The following is an 18,142-nucleotide window of genomic DNA, read 5'->3' as shown; positions in this document are numbered from 1 at the left end:
TGCAGAAGACCTATCTGGACCTGCATGGACCTAAGAGATCACAGAGATCAGTCAAGTTTGGTGAAGAAAAAAAAAATCGTCATTTGGGGTTATATTCAGTATGGAGGCACGCAAGAAAGGGCAAATTCTTCAGCAGGATATTCTTCAGCAGCTCCTTCTCATACTTCAGCCTCCATATCAAAGTTCTTGAAAGCAAAGAAGGTCAAGGTGCTCCAGGATTGGCCAGCCCAGTCACCAAATATGAACATTATTGAGCATGTCTGGGGTAAAGAGGAGGTGGAGGGATTGAAGATAAATCTAAAGAATCTTGGGAGTCCTGCAAGAACTTTCCACTGCACCATGACTTCAAATTCTATACTGTACATTATTCTGTTAAATGACAATAGTTTTTTTCTAAGCAAAGCCAGACCTTACTGTCCTAATTAAATAATTAAAAATCAAGGCATGATCTTATTTTATTTTGGTAGAATAAGTGTAATTTTGGGGCCTTTGCCTTTCATAAAAGCCACTTTCGATACCAAATGATAAGCTAGAAGTTATTATTTGTTGTTCCTAAAACTTGGATAGCCAACAAGACTTTTTTTAGGTAGTGTATATATATAAACTTAAATTCTGACAAATTTAAAGGCAATTTTCCAGATTTTCAATCTGCAACTCATCATCACTGCATCATCTGCCAAATACTGTCATATACCAACAAACCAGTCATCAACGGATTTAATATTTATTTATCTGTCAGACAGTGATTAAATAAAAATAAATAAGCTAATAAAATTAAAAATTAAAAATAAAAGACCTTTGTGACTAGTTTTTTGGTCCCACTGTCCTAGTGTGGTTTGTTCTGAAGACTATCGAAAAAATTTAGCTTAAAGGGGCAAATAATTTTGACCTTAAAATGGTTAAAAAAAAAAAAAAAAAAAACTGATTCTAGCTGAAATAAAAGAAATAAGACTTTCTCCAGAAGAAAAAAATCAGGCATACTGTTTCTAAAAAAGAAAATAAATAAAATAATTAAAAATATAAATTCAAGGGAGGGGGGGGGGTAATAATTCAGACTTCAACTGTATATATATTAAAATTCAGACAAAAGGCAGCAATTTTCCCAGTATTAAGTTTTTTTTTTTAACCATTATTCGATTATTTGTGCCTGTGCCAAATCTTTTCGTATACTAACAAACCATCAATGGAAGCATCAATAGAACGATTAATCATTCAGCTTGCAGTCAATGCATAATTTTCAATCTAAGAAACAAAAAGACCCCTTGAAACTGGTTTTGTGGTCCAGGGCCACAAATATGAAAATTCTCTCATATTTACCTACAACCCTCAAGACATTTTGGTAACACTTTATTTTGAAGGTCCATTTGAGTATTAGCAGACTGTCTGCTTAATATCTGTTTATACTGCTCCTTCAACAGACATATGACTATAAGAAACTTTGCAAGTACATGTCAACACTAACCAGGGTTACACTAACCCTAACCCCAACCTAACAGTCTACTTATAATCTAATGAGAATTAGTTGGCATGTAGATGCAATGCGACCCAAATTCAACAAACGGACCATCAAAATAAAGTGTGACTGACATTTCACCCATGCAACATAAAATAAAGTTGTCTCTATCATTCAACAGTGATCAACAGTGATTAAAGTAATCATAATAAATCTATTGTATTTCGAAAACCCAATAAATCTCTATAATCTCTCATAAATTTGCTTTTCCAGACACTTTTTGAAGTGCTGCTGAGGTTTGTTGACAAAGGATCATGAGCTGTTAGCTAATTATTTAGTGATTACGCATAATCAAACAGGTGCAAAAATAAAAACCCAAAAACAAAATTAGCCTTTCATCATGAGGGCCGAACGCATAACAAATAAAAAATGAAATGTAATCTGCGGCAGGCTTTCGAAAACCTCGGCCTGCAACGGCTGATAACACGTTAGATAAATTTCCGAGCGTCGCTCCGCTGAGAGTACAGCGTGTTTCTTTTTTTGCTAACACCTTGCCACTTCAATTACAAAAAACACCCCACGCTGGCACTCAACTAATGTATTTCTCTCAATTATGAATAAAGGCATACACCGCTGTGTCACACGGGCCCCCTTTGAGGACCCGCAGAGCAAAATTTGGATGCCCTCCTCCCTACGGACGAGGCGAAGAAGAATCAAATCAGGCGACCCGCTGCGCCACGCGCTCCGCTCCATAAATGTATTCAATAAAAAGAAGAGGGAAGAGGTTGGAAAGGGTACAGACTCTCAAAGGATTGCCAATTCTCCAGTGTGTCAGATATTTAGTGGCCTCTAACAGTGCAGGCGTGAGCAAACGGAGGTGGACGTGAGCGGAAAAGCTGAGGAGACGCTGTGTTTGCTCTGACCCTGTCGCCTCTTCCCTAAATACAACGGCTGGCTGAAAACAATCGCCTCATTCCTCCGCACCGCTCCGTCGATCTTTCCCTGCCTCCATCCTTTCTCTGGGTAATGATGACTGTGCAGTGACAGAGCAATGCCATTACCCAGGAGACACAGAGGCGAGCTGGAGATTAAGACACGCCGTCAAAGAAGAAAAATCCCTGACGGTGAAGCAAGGGAGCTTTTGGTTTAAACACAGACTTAGATTAGGAGGGGAATTCGACTTTTATTAGGTGATTTGCTGTAGTATATATATTTGCTTGATTACGGTTGCATTGCTTTTAATAATATAAATAGTTTTAGAGAAGCATTCCAGAAATAAAGAGAGATAAGAGAAAGGAACATAAATCCCCGGTGAACAAGCCTAAGGCAACGGCAGAGAGGAAAAACTGACTGTGAGGGTTTACATTATATCGGACAGTTTAGAAGCTATTATTGTAAAATCATCTTACTTTTACAAGCGTTTTACTCCTAATTCTGTGTATGGACATCAAAACTGAATTGGAAAGATTTCTTTTTTTTATTCAAATGTAAAAAATTGAGAGAATGCAGATATGAAAAAAGAAGGGCTGAATATTCGAAGGGCTGAATATTGAATATGTGTAAATATTGAAGAATATTGAATTAAACAAGGACAGACAGACAATAGAACATAAAAAAGTTGTCTATTACGTTCAACAGTGATCAACAGTCATTAAAGTCATCAGAATAAATCTATTGTATTTCGAACCACCCGCCGCAATGTGGCGCAAGGCACAACGCAATTTTTGTTTGCTAGTTTCAGCTTGGCGCAAGAGTCATTTTGACGTTTTGCACCCTGCTGTTTAAATAGCAAACGCATTTGTGCTCATATGTGCGCCCATAGGCGTTCTGGTCTCAAAAAGGAGGCGGGTTGAGGCGCATTGCTGGCGCTTTGCTATTTTGAGAAACTATAATAGTCTGTTCTAAAGACCAGAACAAAGCCGGTCTATTGTCCAGCGCAGAGCGCGTTAGTTGTGCGCCTCGCTTACACACTGCTTAATACACACAAGATGTAGAGCAATACCCAAATATCAATACATATGAAAAATAATTATATTAAGAATATTAAGGATATATATAGGATATAATAAGGATATAAATATGAAGGATTAAAATATTACAAAACATATTTTCTAGCCTACATAAATATAAAAAACAAACTTTCATGCCTTCTTCATCTCGGGAGGCTTTTTCAGTTCATTCATGACAATTTGCTTTCATATAATGTAATTATTATTAGCAGTATTATTTATTATATGCATATTTATATTTTTCTATTAAAAACTAGCCTAGATTTGCCCACCTGTCAGGTTTTAGACCATATGGGGAGCAGCTTGTGTTTTAGGATATAATTGTGCTTGTGTTTTAGGATAGTTATTATTGTTCATTTATTCATTTGCTGGAAATTAGAACTGAATTTAGAAATAGTTTTGAAACAAATCTTTGCGCTTAACAAACAAAATTAATTATTTATAGGCTAATGGATGTCTGTGTGTACAAGGTTTCCCTATCCACGAGAGCGAAAGGGAATGTAGACCTATATAATGAGGAGGCTCATTTCTCATTCTCACGCTGTAGATGCTCTGTTTAACTGTTTTCTTGCTAGTGAAATGCTCAGTTTTTCCACTTACATTTACTTTACGTCATGTAAATAGCAAATGCGCTTATGGCGCGACGCAACTGGCTCTCAAAGGGAATGGGAGATGAGACTGATTGGTTTATTCTCAAAACACACCTATAACTCATTAAGAAAATAAGCTCAACCCTTTTAGACCATTCTCCATGGCGTAAAGCTGTCCTTATATTAGCAAAAGTGGATTCTGAAATGCCCCTAATGCGTTTGCACTTTGCGCATGGATCGCCAAAATAGAGCCCAGCAAATCTAAGTGACGTATCAAGAGCCACATATCCAGGCTAATGTCAGTATACCAGCAAGAACAAACCACATCCAACAAGAGTAAAGCCGTAAAGCCTTTTCACCATAGATAGATAGATAGATGGAGAGATAGATAGATAGATAGATAGATAGATAGATAGATAGATAGATAGATAGATAGATAGATAGATAGATAGATAGATAGATAGATAGATAGATAGATAGATAGATAGATAGATGAGGAAAGAGAAAGAAAAAAGGATGGATGGATGGATGGATGGATGGATGGATGGATGGATGGATGGATGGATGAATGGATGGATTGATGGATTGATGGATGGATGGAAAACAGTAAAATAAAAATAAGTTGATGGACTGTTAGGTGGACATATAGAAAGTAGGAAGAAAGAAAGATGAAAGGATATATATAAAAAAAACAGACAGGATGGAAGGGTGGACAGACATATATGTAGAGGAACAAATAGATGACAGAAGGATGGATAGACGTAGATTGTTGGAAGAACAGGATGTGATGAAAGGATACATACTGATAAATGGATGGAAGGAGGGAAGGAATAACGAAAGAAAGGAAGAAAGGAAGGGAGGAAGGAAGGAAGGAAGGAAGATAGATGGATGGATGGAAAACAGAAGAATAAGATAGATAGACAGACAGACAGACAGACAGACAGACAGACAGACAGACAGACAGACAGACAGACAGACAGACAGACAGACAGACAGACAGACAGACAGACAGACAGACAGACAGATAGATAGATAGATAGATAGATAGATAGATAGATAGATAGATAGATAGATAGATAGATAGATAGACAAAGAAAAAGAGAGTGTGTATGTGTGTGTGCGAGAGAGAGAGAGAGGCAAATCCTTTAATACTATAAACAGGAACCATTTTGATGTCATGTTTTAAGCAAAAGGTGACAGGGAACCTAAATAAAAGCTGACAGAGGAAAGCACACGTTGAGAAAACATGCGTTCAGCACATGTAATGACTCTACCTCCGGAGCGTCCGTGTGGCTGCAGGAGCATGATGTTTTCACAGGGACTATAAATGACACGACAGCATGAGTCAGTGCTTTGTGACCGGACAGAGTTCACAGCCGCCCACCCACTCGCAAGCCCTTCTCCCCTGCATTAAAAAAAAGAAAACAGCACCGGCTCGCTCTCTCGTCCTCTTTGTTTCCTATTCATATCCATCTCTGTGAATCTCTCCACAGCGCATGACATGCCAAAGCAGTGGGCTCTGGAGACTGTGGCAAATTTGAACCTTTCAGCAGTTCACTAGTGAAGACAAATGGCCAGCGTGTTTAGGGGCCCTCGTGAGTGATCTGTATTAATGCCTGGCAGGGATTCAGCGTGCTGCATATGCTAACTCCATTAGCGGGTCAAAACCTGGCTCGGTCTGAATCCCCTGCACGCTGGGAGGGCTGGATATAGGAAAGATGCAGGTGCAAAGTGTATATATATATATTCAACAGTAGAAAGGCGACATATGTATGCATACATAAATTACATAAACACACTTGGTTTAAACATGTTTTCTGGACTCGAGCCTATGAAATGCTGCGCACTGTGCGTTTTGTTGTCCGTCTGTTGCTGTGGTTTCAGCACGGCATGGGGCATTTGCTTTACAGTAAAATTTGCATAATAGGAATTTACACAATTGCAATGTTGTTATTGCACAAATGCATTCCCACAGCAACCTGTTCTGTGCATTCAGATGCTGGAGTGGACTTATGAAGGTTTAGAAAGCCTGCAAATAAAATTGTTGTAAGATGTTTGACAAAATATGAGCAAATAAGCAGTTCTTTGCTATGGAGTCAATCTACGGCCATATATACTCGCAAAATAAAAGAAAGTTTTTTCAAACCAAAAATAAAGTATTGAGCAAAAAATAAATAAAAAAATTGCAAATCTCCAAAAAATAAAAAATAAAAAAATAAAAAAATCGCAGGAGAAAATTAATTTTTGAGAAATGAAATAAATTTTGCCTACAAAAATTAAGAACTCAAAGGGAAAATTAAGCTTTAAAGGGCACCTAGTTTACCCTTTTTCCAGATTTAATACAAGTCTTTTGTTTCCCCAGAATGTGTCTGTAAAGTTTCAGCTCAAAACACCCGTCAGATTATTTATTATAGCTTGCAATAGTTTGTATTTTATAGCTCTAACCATCAGGTAGCAGTTTTTGTAAACTGTGCCTTTAAGGCTAGTCCTCCACATCTACCATTTCCATGTGCTTGTCAGCGTGCCTTAATCTCCTCATTCGGCTGCTTCAGACAACAGACAGACTGAAGGAAGCAGATCTCATGTAACGTTTGTGGGAAATACTACAGTAAGAACTTTACCAATGAGTATTTGATGCATTTGTTGTGGAGTTACAACGATGAGTCACACACAATGCCGTTACAAAGTTCACGCGGACACAGACAGACAGACAACCCGACAGACAGACAGACAGACAGACGGACAGCACGTTCGTTTAGTTTTGCACCATTTTTGCATGCAAATGGGACAGGATACAGGTTAATATTCTCTGCTGTATGGGTATTCATTATGTTAATGTACAAAATAAACCTGATTTAACCTCCACAAACCGGGATTGAAGCGTCTTCTTTTATAATTGTTCTGACACACGACTGTGGTGATAAAGTAAATCGCTGTAATGACACAAATGCACTTATTTTTAAAAAATTAAACTTGTAAAACTCACTTTTGATCCCATTTGATGATGATTGATCCTAGCGAACTGAACAGACCTTTTAATCCTGGTTGCTTTGCGCACGTCCTGTCTTGTAGATTTGATTTTACGCATTACTATGGAGACATGTTGATACGCAGCTGTAAAATCAATTTGGTAGGCAGGGAAACTGCACTCCTATGTCAAGTTGTGGTTGGGCTGAAAACCTCTTCAATTGGTCCACCGTTTTTATCTTGTTAAATTGAAAAAAAATAAAACGGACTGGGTGTGTTTATTTCACCCCAATATGACGGTCTATACACTGTACACTACTGTCCAAACAGTTTAAAAAGTAGATTTTTAAAAAAGAGGTACCCTTTAAAATTAAATTTGCAAACAAAACAAGAACTGCAAATAAAAATCAAGCAGTGTAAAAAATGTCAGTTTGTGGCCCTGATTTGACAAGGGGGAGGAGTCAAGGGAACTTGGGTGTTTACAGGCCTGTCTCCATTTAAGCGACCTCAGCACCTGAAGACACAGTATCACCGAGGTGATTTTACAGTCCAGTTGGTCTGGGCCAGCCTGATCTCACAAGAAAACGTAAGTATTTTACGTTTTGCCAGTTTAGTGGCTAATTCGTACGAATTCGTACAAGTTCAGTTGTACGAAATGGTACGATTTTAAAAAGGAGGCGTGGCACCTAACTCCACCCCTAACCCCAACCGTCATTGGGGGATGAGCAAATCGTACTAAATTGTACGAATTAGATCGTAAGAATTCATACGAATTAGCCACTAAATGAAAAAGTTACGAATTGCTGTGAGATTGTGTTGTCTGGGCCTGCCGTAAACGCCCACGTTCTCTTGACTCCACCCCTTGAAGTGCCCGAAATGTGAAGTGCAGTGAAAACAGCATTGCAAACTCACAGTTGACTAAAAAGCTAATCAAAATGAGCATTGGAACTGACTGGATGTGTTTTGTAAAGACAATCCTATAAAAATGTTTTGCAAATATATATATATATACATATATAGCAAGTATTATAGTTTTTATTTGTTGCTCTGCTTGATTTTTATCTTGTTTTGTTTGAAAATTACATTTTTATTTCTCAAAAATACTTTAATTTTTTTTTTTATTATTTGTATTTATTTATTTTTGCTCAATACTTTATTTGTTGTTTGCAAAATTGTCCTTTATTTTGCAAGTGTATGTGGTCCTAGATTAACTCCATACTGAACACACTGAAGTCCGAAATTTTCAAATGCTTTTTTTTTTGTATTCACATGTGAAAAATTTGTCAGGTACACAAACCTTGCACATTGAGTCTGATGGGTATTAATTCATTGATTTTGATTACGTATGTAATTAAATCCTGAACATAGACTGGCGGTACAATAGACATTATTATAGATGGCGACCGCATTGGCATATCAAAGCAACAGACCTATGGGCAATATGTCAAATGTATGGACACACACACAGAGACACACACACCCCAAACAGCAGCAGGTGAGAACTGTGCCAGTCACTGAATCCAGCATATGGGTTTTCAACAATCTGCAACATTCTGTCTTATAGTATGGACTGTTTTTGTCTGTGGCTCAAGTGACGGCATTTTATATTTCGCCTTTCGCTTGTACGGTGGCTCTGAACTTTTGAAACACCTTTCAAAGCACGTTTTCGAATTAAAAAAACTCAAAAATTTCGAACCCGGTTTAATTTTGGCAGACAAAAGTTTCGCAGGCAGTGTGTCAATTCAATTGACACAACTTGAAGTCGAATTTATTTTTTAACATGCAAAAATTACAGACAAAATTTTCAGATTCAGTGTGCAATAATAAGCGTGTATTCTCTCAAATAGATTACTATTTGAAGTTAGGTGACGAATAAAACTGTGACTGTTGATGCTGTGAAGTGAAGTTGTAGGTGATCTTTAAAAGGTGAGTTTTTTTTTGTTTTTGTTTAATTTAACATCCTGATTCCCTTGTCTTTGTGTTTTGTTAGCCTAAATAACCATAACCTAAACAGCCAAGTCCATTTTTGGTCCCCTTGAAACATTTCCGTTGTGTTCCGTGCTACCTAAAATTGTTGTGAGAAAACGCTGTGCGTTTTGTAAATTGTTTGCATTGTGAGAAAATGCAGTGCATTTAAAAAAAAAAGTCTATGCGTTGTGAGGATTTGCAGCATGTGTGTTGTCAAACAAATGAAGATCTTTTCTCAATTTGCTGGTGCTTTTTGTAATTGCATGTGTTTTCTTAAACTGCAGCACATTTAGCTCTATCGGCCACCGTATATATGCCCATACCTGCTCTTTAAACAAAGATTTAGGGCTGGCTTATTAGAAGAACTGTTATTCAAAATTAGCTGTGTATTCTCACATAGAAAATGCAAGAGATATGTCTTGCAAATGTGTCATAATTACCATTTTTTTTTTTTGAAACACTGAAAACCGTAGACTTGCATGCATGCATCTGCCATCAAGATGGATGGCGATGCTAATGGATAGCTTTCTCTACATATTACAAGCAACCAATTTCCCACTTAGCTGTGCTAGTTTCATTTTTCTGAAACCACTATATGGTCTCTTTCTACTCATGTAATAAAACTCAAATCAATATTTCATGTCCCGGTATTTATTTATTTCATAAGAAGTCTTGCAATAAGTGAGATAATGTACAGTCAGCTGGTCTTTATAATAAAATAAACCCCTTTAGGGTGATGCAAGGCACCTTGAAGTATTGTCACTACTGAACACTGCCGGATAATTTTTGTTGTTGTTGTTTTAAGGACAAATTTGTGGATTTTTATTAAATCTTAGGTTCATCTATGGCAAATCTGTATATATCATTTACAAATAAGACAAGGGACGATAACCGTTTTCAAAGTATACTGCGGTTTGGAAAAGTCAGTTTTAAAACCGCCAACATTTCCTGCTATATCGTTCCTATGGTATATGATTTTTATTTATGTTTTTTAGTTTTTTAAAACAACAGTATCTCCATCAGAAAAGATATCCAAAGATATCGATTTAAATTGTCTTTTTGAAACAAATGAAGAAACCAAAAACCCTCATGATGACTTATTTTAATTATTTAGCCTGACACGTTTACCGTTCCAAAATATTTAAAATCTTCCTCAAAATAAAATATTGTGTGCTCAAAGGGTAAAATGTTTTTGTTTTTAACCCAGACATTTAAAAAGAATATATTTTAGAGCAGTAATCACAATATTGTCAAACTGTGAGATTTTTATCCAAGGTTATCATACCATCAGAATCTTATACCGGCCCATAACTATTTACATATCATCAATGACTATAGAATACATATGTCACTTGCATAGCTTCGAATGGGGAAAAGTGTAACGGTAAATATAGCGAATCAAGCCCCACCTACTAGTACAGGAGCCAATCATCAATCGCTATAGACTGATGTTTCTCTGGGAGAGAAGCTCAGACCAGACGTGTGCTTTTATGACAGATGTGGTAAACAAACACACTGGAATCTCAGTGAATACTTGCTTCACAGACATCAGAAATATATCCACATAAAGCTTGAAATCTGTGCTTTTAAATGAAGCAACTCACTTGAAAACAAAAGTTTTCTAGTTTTGTCATTTCTATGAAACGAACGTGAGGTACAGACAGTCCTGTCAAACACATCACATGACAGCAACTACTCAAACACCCACAATGTGTAAACAAAGAGTCGCTGTCATTTCTGGAGGAGATTCACCATCAGGACCAAGTTGTGAATTACTTCAGAAGAGCAGCGCGATCAGACGATCGTTATTTAGAGAATGATAATGTGTAGAACGGCCATAAATGAGGTCGGTGTCGAGATCTAGTTTTCGAACATGCATGTGTATTAGCTTGAGCAACCTGAAAATATGCACATTTTGTTTGATTTGAATGTTTAGAAATGAAACTTATGAGACAGTTGTTGTTTCATTTTATTGGTGAGTCCAAATGTGTAACATAATCATAAGCTTGGCAAACTGATATGTTTCCCCATTCAGACAGATTGCCTGAGCATCCTGCCCTGGAGGCATTTCAAAGATGGCCGCCGAGTGATATGACTTGCCTTAATGGGACTTTTATATCATAGATATAAATCACGTAAAGCCTTTAATATGGAAAATAATTATGTAATTATGTACCCGTTTATTACACTTCTAGAAGCAGCCTTTATAGCTTGAATAGTATCATCATGTAACACGCTGAGATATCAATTCTGACAGCTTGTAAATAAATGAGATCTTTGGAATCGTAGAATGATCAGTTGTCTCTCTTTATTGCTCAGTAATGTGTCTAATTAAGATTTAAATGCTTAGTTACATCACCAAGGCTCTGTAGAGAAACCTAACATATAATGCAATGCGATAATGACTGAGAAATAAACATTAGGTATAAACAAAACACCCATTTTGATGCAGCATGGTGGGTCAAGGGTTAACACTGTGGTTTCACAGCAAGAAGGTTAGTTGGCATTTCTGTGTGGAGTTTGCATGTTCTCCCAGTGTTGGCATGTTTCCTTCGGGGGGCACTCCAGTTTCCTCATAGTCTAAAGATATGCAGTACAGGTGAACTGAATAAACTAAATTGGCCGTAGTGTATAAGTGTGTGGGTGTTTCCCAGTAATGGGTTGTGGCTGGAAGGGCATTCGCTGTGTAAAACATATGCCGGAATAGTTAGCGGTTCATTCCACTCTGGCAACCCCTTGTAAATAATCAGGGTTCATACACATTTTTTACTACTAAAATTCCACGACTTCTCCATGATTTTTCCAAGACTTTCAAGTAAATTTTCATGACCTAATGTTTCAAGCAATGTCTACATATGTGGGGTGAAAGAAAAACAATGCATGTTCAAATTTATTACAACATATCGTTAAACACGCAACAATCTAAAGCCCCATTTACACTATGTTTTAGTTTTAAAACGCATAAGTTTTGCTACGGTTACGCCATCCGTCCACAATACATCTTAGTTTTCGAGCGCTGAAAACGAAGAGTTTTGAAAATGCTAAAGAGGCCATTTTCATTCTAAAATGCTGCTGCTCAGTGTCAGTGTGGATGGAGAAAAACCGAGACATCTGAAAACAGAGGCATGGCTGCAGACATTCGCCCCTCTGTATGGGGCTTTTTCCTTAAAATTAAGTAGCCTACACACAGTTTAGTCCTGCATCCTCTCCTCGTAAGTTCAGACTTTGCAAGTTTGATATGAAAAAGAAACTCCAGAGGACACGTCGGACAAATCTTTAAAGGGAACAGTATTCTTTATAATCCCATTTACATCATCCTGGCTACATTCACTTAACAATAAAATGAAAACATGATTCAAGGAACTGATATTTTCATTTCGATCTTAGCAACTTAACAGACAGCAGAAATGTTGAGGCGTCATGTAGCTGCATATTTATATGAGCGTCATCTTCACTGTTTGCATATTTATAACAAAATGGAGCCTATAACATCACTGCCCCCTTTCATTCTCATTAAAAATACGAAACATGCGCTCTCGTTTGCTGAATATCAGTTTTAATAATCAATAATGGCCATTATAAAAGTATAACGTACAATAAGTGTTTTGTACATTATAGGAAAGGCAAGCAATCAGTCAATATACAGAATGTACATGGTTACATTAATTATAAGCTATCTTTGCGCTCAGCCAAAACAAGTTACCTGAGAACAAGTGATAGATTCAAAAGACCAAAGTCGAGGAATATGTTGTTAGACAGAGAAAACAAGATGAATTAAATATCACGTTTAACAAATATATAAGATTAGATCCAGCGGTAGATCCTTGATGAACAGTCTGACACAGCTCTCATCTACCTAGATATGCTGCAGCGCATGCCAGTGTGTGTTTGTGTGTGTGGTCACGTTATGTGTGCTTTCAGTGATGTGGTGTAGACGAAAAGTTGTTTAGAAATTCTGGGTAAAACGCTAGTGTGGAAGCGGACCGTTTTTATTCTAAAACGCCGTTTTAAAACTAAAACGTATTAGTGTAAACGAGGGCTATGTAGTTTCAGATTATATTTTTATCTATGTAAAGACTGCACTAGCACTGTGAGAGTATGTGATTGGCCAAGGAAAAAAAAGAAATAAATAATATAGGCATGGCACGATAAGCGTATTAAGGTATAACGCGGTTTGAAAAAGTCAAGGTTTTGAAACCGTCAAAATTGCTATATCGTTTCTAAGGTATGTGTAGGATTTTTTTTAATTTACATTTTTTTTTTGCTTGTTTTTTAGGACAACAGTATCTTCAGCAGAAAATATGTCCAAAGAAATTTTTAAATGGTAAAGAAATCTGTGTTTTTAAAACAAATGAAGACAGCAGAAGTCAATAATTCACTTGAGTTATTTAGCCTGACATGTTTACTGTTCCAAAATATTATAAATGTTTCTCAAATTAAAATATAACCTGTTCAAAGCGGAAAAGGTTTTGTTTTTAACCCAGATATTTAAGAATAATATATTTTAGAAGTAATCTCAATACCATGATATTTATATCCAAGGTTATCATACACCGGCCCTTGCCTAAACCTATATTCAAGTATAGCAGGGATGTCAAAACTCGGTCCTGGAGGGCAGATGTCCTGAAGATTTTAGCTCCAACCTGCAAGGATGTTTCTAGAATGGCTAGTAAGATTTTTTGATTATCTAGCCCAGGTGTGTCTGATTGGGATTGGAACTAAACTTTGCAGGAGTCTGGACATGCCTGAAGTATACAGATATCCGTTTTCCATGACTTTTCCAAAAACATTTGTAGGTTTTTCTGCTTTTCCTGAAAATTGCCAAGTCAAAATTTCTTGACTTTTCCAGGTTTTCCATAACTGTATGAACCCTGAGCTAAGCTGAAGGAAAATTAATAAATGAATGAATGATAGGGCGAGGCAGTGGCGCAGTAGGTAGTGCTTTTGCCTCACAGCAAAAAGGTTGCTGGTTCGAACCTCAGCTCAGTTGGTGTTTCTGTGTGGAGTTTGCATGTTCTCCCTGCCTTCGCGTGGGTTTCCTCCGGGTGCTCCGGTTTCCCCCACAGTCCAAAGACATGTGGTACAGGTGAACTGGGTAGGCTATATTGTCCGTAGTGTGTAAGTGTGTGTGTGAATGTGTGTGTGGATGATTCCCAGAGATGGGTTGCGGCTGGAAGGGCATCCTCTGCTAAAACAACTTGCTGGATAAGTTGGCGGTTTATTCCGCTGTGGCGACCCCGGATTAATAAAGGGACTAAGCCGACAAGAAAATGAATGAATTAATGAATGAATGATACTCCTTTTGGTGCGACATGGTGGCTCAGTGGTTAGCACTGTCGCCTCACAGCAAGGAGGCCGCCGTTTCAAATCCCAGCTGGGCCAGTTGGCAGTTAGAACATCCTCTGGGTGCTCTGGTTTCCCCAAGGACATGCAGTACAAGTGAATTGAATGAACTAGGCCATAATGTATAAGTGCGTGTGTGAATGTGAGAGTGTATGTATGTTTCCCAGTACTGACTTGTAGCTGGAAGGGCATCCGCTGCATAAAACACATGCCGAACTAGTTGGTGGTTCATCAGTGACTCCTGATAAATAATGGACTACCCCGAAATGAATAACTTAATGAATGAATGATGCTCATTTTAACAAAAACATGATGTTTGGACAATTAAAAAAACCCAAGGAGCTTTAGTCTAGTGATTTTACTACTACTCAAAAGTAGTAGGCACTGTAAAGCTTTTCAGATTTGTATATAGGCCTTACAATTTTACATATTAGATATGATAATGTAAGCTTTATGAAATGTTTTATGAATATATCAACATCACACTGACTGCCCTGCTTTCTAGAAATCCCCCATCAGCCATTGAAAACCCATATAGGTCAGCAAATGCAACGAAAAAAAATCTCCTTTGTTAACCGCAACCTCTTTTATTCCACCGCAACTGATTTAAGAACCATCCATTTCATCTAGCAATCCCGCAGTCTAATTTCCTCACAGTAACCACCATAACGTTTTCCAGAAGCATATCTATATCTTTCTCTGCCTAAGAATAGCAGTCACAAATCTACCGAAAACTGCCTTCGCTGTCACTGTAACACAGCAGCACTCAGTCCGCCATCAAAAAAATGGAAAGATTTCCCTGCACACGCTCTCTCACACAGACACACGCAACACAATCACACAAATGGACACTTATCCATAATCACACACAGACGCAAACATCCATACAGACACATTTCGACTCAATATGCACTCATACAAGTAAACAACACCCATGCAAACTCCTCTGTGCTGTCAGACTAGATTATATGGTGCAGGAAACAGGGGCATGAAATCTGCGGCAGCTGCCCCGGGCTGAGAGACACAAGGCTGCAGGCACACACACATAGATTACACACACACACACATACACACGATTCAATGCACAAGTGCTAGCGAGCAGACAGACACATAAGAAGCATGGTGAGAGAGCGAGAGAGAGCGAATTCCTTTTGAAAGTGAGCATCACTACGCCCGACTCACTTCCAAGGGCAAATCGCTTCAAGAGAGTCTCATAAGTAGCTATTGAAAGACAAGAAAAAGGCATGCACCACTGGCACTTCATTGTCAATCAGAATGTTACCTTGATAACACAGCAGGAAAAGAATTACACTTACAGAGGCAGATTTACTAACAAACCGTGCGAGTGCAACCCTCTTAAAAGAGTCCTATTATGCTCTTTTTACACTTTTAACTTCCGTAATGTCGATGTTTGAGCATGAAAAAGAGCTGCGAAGTTACAAAGTCACTCCAAAGGGAGTTTTTTTTTCTTCTCTGTATCTGTAAAGACTGTTTCTAAACTCCCTCAAACGCTTTGATTGAAGTTCGAAGTTTCTTCGGGGAACGCACACATCAAAATATCATGAATTTAAATCATTCGAGGCCCGGCTGAGTTGTGTTAAGATGGGCGTACATGGTGTGAATTCTGATAGTTGGTAGATCGAATGTCCACGCACACACGTCACGAATGGACGCAATGATATACGACACGGGATATTATGATTTTGTGAATTCCGGAGCAAACCGCATGAAATTCTGTACCAAAAACATGGACGGAGGAAAACATTGCTTTCAGAGCCTGCTTCTTTTTCTCTCTCTCAACAGAAATTGAAATGAAAATAGATTGTACACAAAACATACAGGATCTTTTTATAATTCAATTGTTTATTTTTATTTAAATATGGCAACATGATATGTATGTTCATTTCCCTGCCACTGTTTCTATAAGACCAACATTGAATTATTTTTGTTGGAAAGAGAAGACCTTAGTGTAGCTAATGATGTGCTTTGGTTAAGTCACATGACATGCGATGTTTTTCTGTAGCGTGATTTCTGACAGACTGGCGTTTATTGTGAGTTGCTGAGTGCAAATGTAAAAGTCAATAAAAACATAAGATCAAATTAAGTCAGATCCACAAAAAAAAATCTGAAACATCACCTCCAGAAAGATATAATGACATATTCACAGCTCAAAAAAGAAATGTATGTGTCACCAAATGGCAACACTGTCCAATAGTGGAATATGCAATATTGCGATAGGTTAGCTAACTAGCAAGGTCAGCTGTGAACGTTTAAGTTGTAACAATAACAACATGAATGCTAGTAATTTAATGTTAATTAGTCATATGTTAATGGCATTTGCATTAGGGATAAAATCTTTTAATGGCAATACTATTAGATAGTTCTATTAGATAACTAGATAGTTCAAGTAAGTTAGTTTTGAGGCAGATAACACAGACGTAGTATAGTATATAGTATATAGTATAATATATAAACATTGTTAGCTTTAACATTATTCTGATGCATCTGGATATACTAGACTTGTTATTTATTTGTTATAATATTTACTGGAGGATATATTTATATTTACTGTATGGTGTATACATGATAATGCAATGTTAGGTTTGTTTTTAATATTATTCAGCAAAAAAGAATTGAATAAATGAAAGCTGTTGGAATATAAGTTGTTGAAAAGTATATATAAGGTTTCATTTATAAGTTCTGTGTTAAAGCTTATAATACTGCAACACCAATTAAATCATTTTAAACAACAAAACTATTAATTATAAGGAAAGTTTTAAATTAAAAATTTCTTAGTTACATCCACTGTTTTAAATTGTTGCCATATGGCAACATTTCATAAAGTACCTTAAAAAAAAAAAAAAACTTTTTTTAATGGCCTCAACAGAAAATAAAATAAACTGCAAATGCGTTAATTGTATTAATTGTTAACGCATTAAATATTTCAATTTAATTGCATGAGTTAATGCGCTAATTTTGACAGCTCTACAGTGAATATACATGTGAATCAACACAAACCCTGGGATAAGATGGAGGAAGCACTGAAGATGAATCCAAAGAATCTTGATAAGCTCTGGGAGTCTTGCAAGAACTTTGCCATTCCAGATGACTTTATTAATAAGTTATTTGAGTCATTGCAGAGATGTATGGATGCAGTCCTCCAAGCTCAACACAATATTCATTCTTTTTCCACTACAGCATGACTTTATATTCTATACTGTACATTGTTTATGTTAAGTAACAAGACTTTTGTCTAAGCAAAATCAGACCTTACTGTCCTAATTATATAATTCAAAATCAAGGCATGATCATATTTTATTTTGGTAAAATAAGCGTAATCTAGAAGCATTTGCCTTTCATATAAGACACTTCTGATACCAAATGATCAACTAGAAGTCAAGATATTATTTGTTGTTCTAAAACTTGGACAGGCGACAGGACTTTTTCAAGTAGTGTATACTGCAATTATCTGGGAGAAAATCCTGGGAAAACATTACATCTTGTAAAAAAAACATAGCTGGGTCTCAAACTACTGTCAAGATTTCTTAAAGTCAGACAGTGAAAAATGAGTGACAAATATATGGTATGGTCTCATATATTGTAGGAGTGTGTGAGGCTGGGTTTAAATATCAGGTAAGATATATATTTAAAAAAGTAAACTTTACCCTTGACACTCTGGCCTTGTTTGAATTTAAATTCAAGCTGAATGCTCAATATAAAGCTAAAACCATACAAACAACTACTATAGATATGACCCAAGATAATACATTATGAATTGGCGACAATTGTGTATTGTACATTTCGCTAAAGGA

At 37.0% G+C, this 18,142-nt stretch overlaps 1 protein-coding gene and 1 long non-coding RNA gene across 3 annotated transcripts in view; one reads left to right on the top strand and one right to left on the bottom strand.

The window, feature by feature from the left end:
• tafa5l (TAFA chemokine like family member 5, like) overlaps positions 1-18,142 on the bottom strand; it is a 145,849-nt gene that overhangs the window by 26,394 nt on the left and 101,313 nt on the right. The window lies entirely within an intron of this gene.
• On the top strand, positions 8,163-16,659 carry LOC147842580 (uncharacterized). The gene is made up of 3 exons (XR_015497703.1): positions 8,163-10,777; positions 10,818-12,143; positions 13,355-16,659. It is a non-coding gene; the product is annotated as an uncharacterized LOC147842580 (long non-coding RNA).

Source organism: Danio rerio, chromosome 8, assembly GCF_052040795.2.
Source record: "Danio rerio strain M-AB ecotype USA chromosome 8, GRCz13ab, whole genome shotgun sequence".
Taxonomy (NCBI): domain Eukaryota; kingdom Metazoa; phylum Chordata; class Actinopteri; order Cypriniformes; family Danionidae; genus Danio; species Danio rerio.
This window is presented reverse-complemented; position numbering and strand designations above follow the sequence as displayed.